Source organism: Rhinoderma darwinii, chromosome 1 (genome assembly GCF_050947455.1).
Source record: "Rhinoderma darwinii isolate aRhiDar2 chromosome 1, aRhiDar2.hap1, whole genome shotgun sequence".
Taxonomy (NCBI): domain Eukaryota; kingdom Metazoa; phylum Chordata; class Amphibia; order Anura; family Rhinodermatidae; genus Rhinoderma; species Rhinoderma darwinii.
This window is the reverse complement of record NC_134687.1, coordinates 434401416-434413113: the sequence shown is the minus strand read 5'-3', so window position 1 is coordinate 434413113 and position 11698 is coordinate 434401416.

Genomic DNA, 11698 nt, shown 5'->3' with positions numbered 1-11698 from the left:
TATCCCCTATCCTGTGGATAGGGGATGCATGTCTTTTGTAGGACAAACTATAGGCCGTTTTTTTTTTGGGGGGGGGTCTGTATGGCGTAATCTACAGAGGGGGCTGTATGGCGTTATCTACAGAGGGGGCTGTATGGCGTTATCTACAGAGGGGGCTGTATGGCGTTATCTACAGGGGGCTGTGTATGGTGCTATCTATAGGGGGGCGCTGTGTGGTGGAATCTATAGGGAGGCACTATCTACAAGGGGGGGGGGGTTGTGTGATACCCAGCAGAGGGGGGGGGGGCAGTCAAAAGTTTGCTATGGGGCCCAGTCTTTCCTAGTTAAGCCCCTGACATTAGTATAGAGGTATATGGACCAATGAACACTATCCATGTATGCTGGTGTAACATTGGTATAGAGGTATATGGACCAACGAGTGCCATCTATGTATGCTGGTGTAACATTGGTATAGAGGTATATGGACCAATAAACACTATCCATGTATGCTGGTGTAACATTGGTATAGAGGTATATGGACCAACGAATGCCATCTATGTATGCTGGTGTAACATTGGTATAGAGGTATATGGACCAATGAATACTATACATGTATGTTGGTATAACAATGGTGTAGAGCTGGGGTCTCAAACACGCGGGCAGCATGCGGCTCCTGAGGCTGTCATCTGTGGCCTGCGGGGCACCGTAGCTTCCTCGGGAAAGGAGAGAGCAGGCCGAAGAAGGAGTGTGCCGGCACTCCTTCATGACGTCATGAAAGAGCGCATTCCCTTTCCCGCACTAGATCGTTGGTGGTAGGTGAGCAATGGCCACACAGCCCCCTGTAGATAGTGCCCCACTGTAGATAGCGCCCCACACACCCCACCATGTTGACAGCGCTACACCCCCCTTCCCTGTGTATAGCTCCATTGGGACTCGCTCTAGGACTCGAATTACTGACACTCTGGCAATAGTGGATCATCATTAGGGCGTTTTGTCCTGTGATTGGCTGCAGCGATCACATGGGATGAAACATCACAGAGTGGCCTTGAAAAAGCGTGTGTAGCGCAAAACGGCCGTAGGTTTATTCCACATCGTACAGACAAAGATTTTGATGAATAAAGCAGTTTTATTACCACAAACAGTGAGTGCCTCAATTCTTTCTCCCTTTCTACAGTATATTCAATGTTTGCATATACCATATTTGTCGGACTATAAGACGCAGTTTTTAGCAAGAATAAATCTTGCTAAAAAGTCCCTGCGTCTTAAAGTCGACAGTCAAGGGACCCGGCAGCGCCGGGCCCCCTGACCGCTCCTTAATTAACTCCTTCCTGACCAGTGATGTGCTGGCCACGGCATTTATAGTGGTTTTCCCATGAAAGATATTTATGACATATCTACAGGATATGTAATAAATGTCAGATAGATGCGGGTCCCACCTCTGGGACCCGCACCTATCTCTAGAACGGAGACCCCTAAACCCGGTTCTATCTTACCAGTCTCCGCTGTCTCCCGGCCACTTCCTGGTTACATGGTCGAGTTACGGAAACAGCGTAATTCGCATGCTACGCTGCTTCTATAACTGCCATTCACTACTATGGGCATTACGGAAACAGAGTAGCTCAGCGAGTTATGCTGTTTCCGTAACTCATCCATGTATTGCAGTGTATTCTACCAGAGATCTAATGATCGCTGGTTCAAGTCCCCTAGGGGAACTAATAAAATGTGTAAAAAAAAAGTTAGATACATTTTCAGGAGTGTAAAAAAATATTAGAAGTTAAAAAAAAACCTTTTCCCATTTTTCCCCAAGCACAATGTAAAAATAAAAAAATAATAAAAAAATTGGTATCGCTGCGTCCGTAAAAGTCAGAAACTATTACAATATAGCATTAAAACCCCAGAATCGTTGTTTTTGGTCACCATAGCGCTGAAACAAGAATGAAATAAAAAGTGATAAAAAAATCGTATGTACCAAAAAAATGGTGCTAATTAAAACTACAACTCAACCCGCAAAAAGTCATGGCTTTCAGAATGTGGGGAAACTGAACAAATTATTTTTTTTAACCAATAGTTTTTTCTTTGTAAAAGAAGTCAAATATGACATTTTGTACTATTTTCTGTTGTCTAAAACCTGGGTGCGTCTTATAGTCCGAAAAATACGGTACCTTAGCGCCCGCAGAGTGCTGCTGCATCTTTTGTGAATGTATAAGGGCTGAGAACAAAGTCTCTGTTGTTCTAGTGATGGGAGTAGGTGGACATGAGGTCTGCACCATAGAAGAAATCACTTACAGTACCAGTTGGAGGCAGTTGGAGGTCAGCATTTACACACCACGATGTAATTGTCCTTGAGCACGAATGTCCATGGTATCGTCTCAGTGCAGGGTCAGATCTCATATACAGAGTCTATAACCATGAGATCTGACTCTATCGTAGACATACAGTGTGCTAAACTCTCGAAAACTGGAGCCGCAATGCACTCAGTGTGAATCCAAGCTACTAAGGACTTGTGTGTAAACTAGTGGCTTTAACATTATAGCCAAATTCTTTATTAACACATTGTTAACCCATAGAAAGATATGGAAAATGCGTCTACTTTCACGTTACACATGCAGCACACATAGAAATTGGATGTATTTATTTACTATCTTTACATGGATTTATCTAAAAAATAATCATAAAATAAAAATAACTACTTTAAATGGGTTTTCCAGGCCCATAAAATGTTTTTCAATCTGCTCAATACGGTATAAAATAACAACCACTGGCTACAATGGTGACGGTAGTAAGGTTAACACGCCATTGTTGGAGCCGGATAAACAAAGACTGGCAGGGGACCGGTGTGTCCCAGGCAATAGAAAAGCTAGAATTTGCAATGCAAAATGGCGTTATTTAATTTATATGAATAATAATGCATTTCATGCAGTGAAAATATTGTTTATTTCTTTGGGCTCAGACGCTAAAACAGAGTTGTTAGAGATTTATCAAATGTGTACCACCACCAAGTCTAATCCGCATCCCATTGTCCCATGATCTCTCATGGACAAAGAAAGGTACTTTAGTAAAAAGGATGAGAAGGAAGTATAACTTTCATAAATTGATGGCGATATCATGGCAATGAATTTTGCATGTTGTATATAATATAATATAATAGGGAACTATATCGTTTGTTATTGCTGAACCTGCAAATTCCAGTTGTTTTTAAACAACAGCACCATCTTCTGGCCATTAAGATGAATTGCAGTCAATCTACAGGAACAAAATGTTAAAATATAAAATTCGGAGTTGTAATGTTCAGATATTTTCTCTTCCCTCATTTATTTTTATTTTGAAGCAGAGACCTCAAAAAGAAACATCAATGAGAAAATATTATTCGCAAATAATAAGCTAAACAGCCTGCACTCTTAGTGCAGTTGCACACGACCGAGATCGAGTCGTGAAAAACGGTCCGAATGTCGGCTGCATTTCCCGGCCATCTCGGTCGTGTGCAAGAGCACTTAAGGTATGTTCACACGCTTACTAAAAAACATCTGAAAATATGGAGCTGTTTTCAAGGGAAAACAGCTCCTGATTTTCAGACGTTTTTTAAGCCACTCGCGTTTTTCGCTGCGTTTTTTTTACGGCTGTTAATGGAGCTGTTTTTCTATAGAGTCAATAAAAAACGGCTCCAAAAACGACTCAAGAAGTGACATACACTTCTTTTTCGCGGGCGTCTTTTTACCCCCTGTTTTTAGAAAATGAGGCGCCCTGTCAGAACAGAACGCAGTATATCCCATTGAAATCAATGGGCAGATGTTTGGAGGTGTTCTGCTTTAAATTTTTCAGCCGTTTTCTGGTATGTTTACGGCCTGAAAAATGGCCGAAAACAGGTCGTGTGCACATACCCTTAGTGCCCTGAAGGAACTCTGAGGCAGATTTTTTTCTGCCTTCAAAAAAACTCTGTATGAACAGGGCTTAAAGGGAAGGTGTCATGAATTTTTTTTTTATCATATTGCTTTTAATATGATATTAACATCAATTTTATTTATTTGTGTTCTCATGTTCTACTTTTTACTGTGTTCTTACTTTTACTTCTCTATGGGGGCTGCCATTTTTTTTTCATCTCTGTATGTGTCGATTAACGACACATTCAGAGATGGAATACGGAACATACAACCCCATAGAGAAAGTGAACGGGAGCCGTTCCATTCTCTGCAGCGTACGTCGTCTGTGTGGGAACGGCGCATGCGCCGCTCCCACACAGACCAAAACGAAGCTCGTTCGCAGAGCAAAATCCGGCGCCATTTTCCTGTGGACCGGAAACCTCTGCCGGAGAGTAAGATGACGACTGCTGGCCGCGGCTTCCGGGCATATGTTCAGGTGCAAGGAATAGGAGCGTAGACCAGCGGAGGCGGCAGGAGCAGGTAATTTATGTTCGTGTATGTGATGTGTGTATTATGTTCGTGTATGTTCGTGCGATACGGTCTGCTGAGCCCTGTATCTAATCCTCCTACACTGTGCAGTCGCTCAGAAAATGGCGGCACACAGTGTAGGAGGTTTGAAGATTCAAACCCTTCCTTCTCCTGGCACTAGCCAGAAGAAGGGAGGGGGGATTGTGTGAGGACACTAGAGCGAGTGTGTCTACCCCAAATTTGCAGCATAAATCAATGAGGCTGCTTTACGACAGTGACCATGCTGCAATTTTGGGAACTGCTCCCTCTAGTGGCCAGCACATGGAAATGTTATAAATTAGAATCTAATTTATAATATACCCTGACTTGTGAAAAAATTAAAAAAATTTAAATCATGTGTAATCACTTAAGTAATAATTGTTTAACTGAAAAAAAAAAAAATAATTTTCTAGTGACACATTCCCTTTCAAAAGTAATAATGAGGACCCCATGGCAAAAAAAACATGGTGAGACCTTTTTTCTTTTTTTGAGCAATCATTCTAGATACCACAACAATACAAGTCAAAGATTCATTATTAAAAAGATTTCCATATAGGTCTGAAAACAAAACACATAATGTACTCAATACACTTATCTTACCCCCAGAAAACCATTTTAACATACATTGTCACTGGCATTACACAAAAAAAATTAAAAAATGTTAAAGTCAAGATGGTGATAAGTGTGTCCTCCTTCTTTCCACCGACAGACAGTCTCTGTCTTCATATCTATCCAGGGCAGGGTATATGTATATAGATGTTGTAGTTAGCTAGTTTCCACTGACCAAATATCATCATGATTTGCTCATTTTGGAGCAATCATATCGATTATTGGCCACAATAAATGAAAGAGATGATTATAGACTCTGTCTGTGGTAGTTACAGCGGAGGAAGCGTAATCTTGCGAGATTACGCGGTAAATGACAGGTTACAACGAGATCACGCTTGCTCTGCTGTAACTACCACAGAAACAGTAACGAAGTGCCGAGATTGTGAATAGACATCCCGTGGAATGTCTATTCACTGTCTAAACACTTCAGTATTGTTAATGTGTTCGTATAAGACAGCACATAAGGATCTAGCAGGATCCCTATGCGCTGCCTAAATGAATGGAGAGGAGTTCATGATGTTGATTGCTCAGCGTCATACACTCCCCTGTACAACGCCCACTTGGTCTAAAGTAAAAATACGCCCACTTGGGCATTAAGCAACTCATTAGCATAAATCTAAAAACGCTAATAAAGTGGTGAAAACAGATCGTTTTATTAAATAAAAAGCACTGCTGTCACCTACATTATAGCGCCGATCTCCTTATGTAGGAGATAGGGCACTTATAATGTGGTGACAGAGCCTCTTTAATCTTTAATGATCATTCTGGCATAATAATCATAGTAAAAATAGGTTGCATGATTGGTAACTGTAAATGCTGCTGGATTGAGTCATTAACTTGTCTAGGACCAGATGTACTGATTGTAACCAACTGGTGTTGCCCCAGGCGCTGCGGAGGAGAGAACACCTATGCTGACATAAGCTGAGCTTGCAGCTTTGCGGTGCAACCATGGAGACTTAGTTAAGGCCAGCTCACACTGAGTTTTTTGGCGCTGAATTTTGACGCAGGCACCGCATTGGAATCAACGGCAAAAAAAGTTCAAGCTGCCTTCCATTACTATTAATTGGAGGCTAAGGTATTTTTTTCAGCAGCGTATTTTAGCCGTTCATGGCTCGCATGCTCTTTCTTGCCACGGTTCCGCCTCTGATCTCCCATTGAAATCAATGGGAGGCAGAGAAAGCATTTTTGCTGCGTTCTTTTGCCCGCGGTGCTCAATAGCTGCGGGGGAAAAACGCTGCACAAATCACGGCAATAATTTGCAACCAGGTAAAAATTGGACTCAAAACTCTTTCATGAATTTGGAGGCAGATATTTCTGCCTGTAAGGGCTTATTTAGACGAACGTGTAATACGTCCGTGCAACGCGCGTGATTTTCACGCGCCTCGCACGGACCTATGTTAGTCTATGGGGCCGTGCAGACTGTCCGTGAGTTTCACGCAGCGTGTGTCCGCTGCGTAAAACTCACGACATGTCCTATATTTGTGCGTTGTTCGCGCATCACGCACCCATTGAAGTCAAAATCACGCAGCCACGCATCATACGCGGCTGACACACGTAGCGGTTAAGTACCTTTTGCGCGCGCAAAACGCAGCATTTTTTGCGCGTGCAAAACGCACACACTCGTGTAAATCCGGCCTAAAAAACTCAGTGTGTAACATTAATTATCGGACGCCAACTTAATATTGTGTTAAAAAAAGTTTTTTTTTGTTTGTTTGGAAGCCCTTGTTTTTATTCTCCCTAATTCACTTGAGAAGTATTTTATGTATAATGATATTTATTGGATCGGTAAACACACTTAATAAATGTTGTATCCATAGGGTACTTGCTAATTTGCATAGATAATAATGCTATTCAATATAAATGTTCTTCAATTCCACTATGAACCTGCTTGATAAAAACTTCATGGAGGGTGAAACGTTGCGCATGTTTGTGCGAATAAATATTTCACTGATCTATACATGGAGTGTGGGGTCTTCTACTTTAAGGGCAGATACAGACGGACGTTGCGTTTTTGCGCGCGCAAACAACGCTGCGTTTTGCGCGCGCAAAAACCATTTGACAGCTGTGTGTGTCATCCGTGTCTGATGCGCGGCTGAGTGATTTTCGCGCAGCCGCCATCATAGAGATGAGGCTAGTCGACGGCCGTCACTGTCCAAGGTGCTGAAAGAGCTAACTCTTTCAGCACCCTCGACAGTGAATGCCGAACACATCCTATCGAAAAACCTGTTGAAAAAAAAGAAAAAGTTCGTACTTACCGAGAACTTGCCGGCGGTTGCCTTGGTGACGCGTCCTTGGTGACGCGTCCATGGTGACGCGCCTCTCGACATCGGGCCCCACCTCCCTGGATGACGCGCCAGTCCATGTGACCGCTGCAGCCTTTGCTTGGCCTGTGATTGGCTGGAGCTGTCACTAGGACTGAATTGTCATCCCGGGAGGTCAGACTGGAGGAAGAAGCCGGGAGTTAGCGGTAAGTCAGAACTTCGGTTTTTTTTCTACAGGTTCATGTATATTGGGATCGGAAGTCACTGTCCATGGTGCTGAAACAGTTTAACTCTTTCAGCACCATGGACAGTGACTATCTCCTGACGTCGCGTACCGATAATTTTTTTGCCGGGTTCGGCCGAACCCGGTGAAGTTCGGTTCGCTTGTCCGGCTTCGCTCATCGCAAAGACACTCCGTTTGGATGGTCGGAAACAGAAAAGCATGTGGTGCTTTTCTGTTTACATTCATCCTTTTGACAGCTGGTGCGCTGTTTCAGTCGGTTCGCACGGAAGTGCTTCCGTGCAACCTGCGTGGTTTTCACGCACCCATTGACTTCAATGGGTGCATGATGCGCGAAATACGCAGAGTTATTGAACCTGTCGCGCTTTTTGCGCAGCAGACAAACGCTGCGCAAAAAGCACGGACTGTCTGTACTGCCCCATAGACTTGTATTGGTCCATGCGTGCCGCGTGAAAACCACGCGGCCCGCACGGACCGAATACACGCTCGTGTGAATCCCCCCTAAGGTATGCGGAGAAAACTGGGACTTCAAAACTACTTTGCCCCCATTAATTCGCCGACAAATTTATGGAGTGTGGTTGTGCGGCTGCCGCCAGAATCCATCTCTCTATCAATACTGATAAACAGGGTGCACAAGTTTTATATTGATGGGACATTGTACGATTCAGGACAGCTGTATAGAAATTCGCATTTCCCTGTGATTTTACTGTAGATAGTTTATTTCCAAGAACTCAATTTACAGATGCAGTTTTATATCCCTTCTGTTTTACAATAATATGCGAATCTGTTTTGAGATGTGTTTTGGCGAAATCTTTTGTAAAAGAAATTGGTGTATGAGTTTGGTATGGCCCCAGGAATGAAGTTCTATGTCATTTCAGTTGTACCCGGTGCAGAGAATAAACTGCTGATGTTCTCAATGTCATATGTGTAATTCAACAACAGCTGTTTATTGGAAAATATTGTTCTTTGAATAGAAATGTATGCGTTATTGGAACAGATGTTTTTTTTTTACTAGTTGGTCTTTGCTTATGCAACATAATTAAATAAAATTCATTCTTTGCTATATAAAAAAAAAAAGGTTTTACTTTCTCCAGCTTTTTACTATAGGATTTTGTTATTTTACCAGTTGTGCTGCACCTGAGCTGACAAATAACACATCACAAGTAGATTGTGATTCTGGGAGATTCTGTTTAATTTCCATTATTTATATGAACTTTGTTTTTTTAAAGCATTCTAGTTCGCACACTGGTCAATAAGACCGAACAAAAGGCTGAACAATTTAGACTTTTCGTTTTTTTTTTATATGACTTTTCCGCTTGTGCTGTGTACACTGGGGACAGGGTCAACAGTCATTTTATTATCATCAGAGGGCATAATTACAATGAAAAGTAACACCGCTATTATTAAGCTTGATAACACAGGATCACACCATTGGCAAGAGGTAATGGAGACAGCAGAACTCCTCCCCCACACTCCTGTGTTTTCTTGTCTGTGTGTTTAGGGTCATTGTCTTGTTGGAAGGCGAATCTTCGGCCCAGTCTGAGGTCCAGAGCACTCTGGATCAAGTTTTCATTAAAAATATCTCTGTACTTTGCTCCATTCATCTTTCCCTTAACCCTGACCAGTCTCCCTGTCACAGCCGCTGAAAAACACCCCCACAGCATGATGCTGCCACTACCATGCTTCTCTGTAGGGATGGTATTTGGCAGGTGATGAGCAGGGCCTGGTTTCCTCCAGACATCACGTTTAGAATTGAGGCCAACAAGTTCAATCTTGGTTTCATCAGACCACAGAATCTTGTTTCACACAGTCTGAGAGTCCTTTAGGTGCTTTTTTGCAAACTCCAGGTAGCCTATCGTGTGTCTTTTACTGAGGAGAGGCTTCTTTCTGGCCGCTCTGCCATAAACCCAGATTGGTGAAGTGCTGCAGCCATTGTTGACCTCCTGGAAGTTTCTCCCATCTGCACACAGGATCCTTGAAGCTCAGCCAGAGTGACCATTGGGTTCTTGGTCACCTCTCTTTCGAAGGCACTTCTCCACCGACTGCTTAGTTTGGTGGGGCGGCCAGCTCTAGAAAGAGTTCCAGTTGTTCCAAACTTCTTTCATTTACGAATTATGGAGGCCACTGTGCTCTTGGGAATTATCATTACAGCAGAAATGTGTTTGTACCCTTCTCCAGATCTGTGCCTCCACACAATCCTGTCTCTGAGCCCTACAGGCAGTTCTTTCTTCCTCATGGCTTGGTTTTTGCTCTGATATGCATTGTCAGCTGTGAGACCTTATATAGACAGGGGTGTGTCTTTACAAATCATGTCCAATCAAATGAATTTACCACATGTGGACTCCAATCAAAGAGCTACATTTTAAGTGTCATAGCAAAAGGTCTGAATACTTATGCCCATGCGAAATTTGAGTATTTCATTTTTAATAAATTTGCAAATATTTCTAAAATGCAGTTTTTACTATGTCAAAATGGGGTATTGAGTGATAAATGATGGAGAATAACTGGAATTTTTTTTATTTTAGCACAAGGCCTCAACATAACAAAATCTGAAAAAAGTAAAAGAGTCTGAAGACTTTCCGAATGCACTGTATGTCAGCCTAGGATCGCTGTCGTAACCACTACTGCAATCCTGGTGGTAGTTATGATGAAGAATTTCCTCTAGTTGCAAGTAATAAATGTCAGCACATTCTATGCTAACATTCACAGCTGGTGATGTCACTTACCAGTGTCTGCCTGCCCACTGCATTCTGGAGCTGGGAGCCAGTAGAAGAGCTCTTGGAGAATGGTAAAAGGTGAGTTATTTATTTATTTATTTAACCCCCCCCCACTGGTGCTTAATATGGGGAGCCCACATTGAACAGTCGCTTAAATGGGCACTGTAATTTCAATAAACTTTGCATAAATGTGCAGACGATTATATGAAACTTTGTTATATATCGTATCAGAGTGACAAGCCTGTTTTCCTGCTCCCCCTCCCCCTATTAAACTGACTTTCACTCTGAAAATTCAGCTCTACCCATCTCAAGTCAGACTGCAGCTCACATGTTTTAGATTACACATGTCTATGGAAGTCTATGGAGAGGGGAGGGGGAAGAGTGAATAGGAAGAGCAGGAGATAAGAGCAGAACGACAGGCATAGGAATTTTCTATCACAACCAAAACACTTTATTCACATCAGTTCAGGTCAGCACTTCTCTATATATGTCCTGCATGATCCAGGGGTGGTTTCTGAGTGAGGGAGAAGGTTATGGAGCAGGTTATCCTCTTCTTACTGTGTGTAGTGTATGGCAGCCAGTCTCCATCCCCCAGCTCAAAGAGAAATGCAAACTACAGTTAAGGCCCCATGCACACGACCGTATTTTTGTCCACCTGTAAATACTGGCGTAAATACAGGTCCTTGGTCACACGTATTCGACCCGTATTGCACCAGTATATACGGACCCGTGCCCGTAAATACGGGTCCGGTGTCACCCGTATTCCACCCATATTTACGGGCACGTTGTCGCTGCAAAATTACACTGCAGTAATCGGCAGCCCTTCTCTCTATCAGTGCAGGATAGAGAGAAGGGACAGCCCTTTCCGTAATAAAAGTAAAAGAAATTCATACGTACCCGGCCGTTGTCTTGGTGACGCGTCACTCTCTTGACATCCAGTCCGACCTCCCTGGATGACGCGCAGTCCATGTGACTGCTGCAGCCAGTGATTGGCCTGTGATTGGCTGCAGCGGTCACATGGGCTTTAACGTCATCCCAGGAGGCCGGACTGGAGGAAGAAGCAGGGAGTTCTGGGTAAGTATGAACGTCTTTTTTTTTTAACAGCTTTATCTATATTGTAATCGGCAGTCACTGTCCCTGGTGCTGAAAGAGTTACTGCCGATCGTTTAACTCTTTCAGCACCTTGGACAGTGACTATACACTGACGTTGCCTAGCAACGCTCCCGTAATTACGGGTTCACACACGTAGCCACCTGTAATTACGGGAGCCCCATAGACTTCTATGGGCCTGCCCGTGCTGTAATTACGGCCTGAAATAGGACATTTTTCAACGGCACGGGCACCTTCCCGTAAGCATACGGGGAGGTACCCGTGGCCAATAGAAGTCTATGGGCCTGTAATTACGGGCCGTAATTACGGTCCGTGATTACAGCCGCTTTTACGCTCGTGTGCATGGGGCCTAAAGCA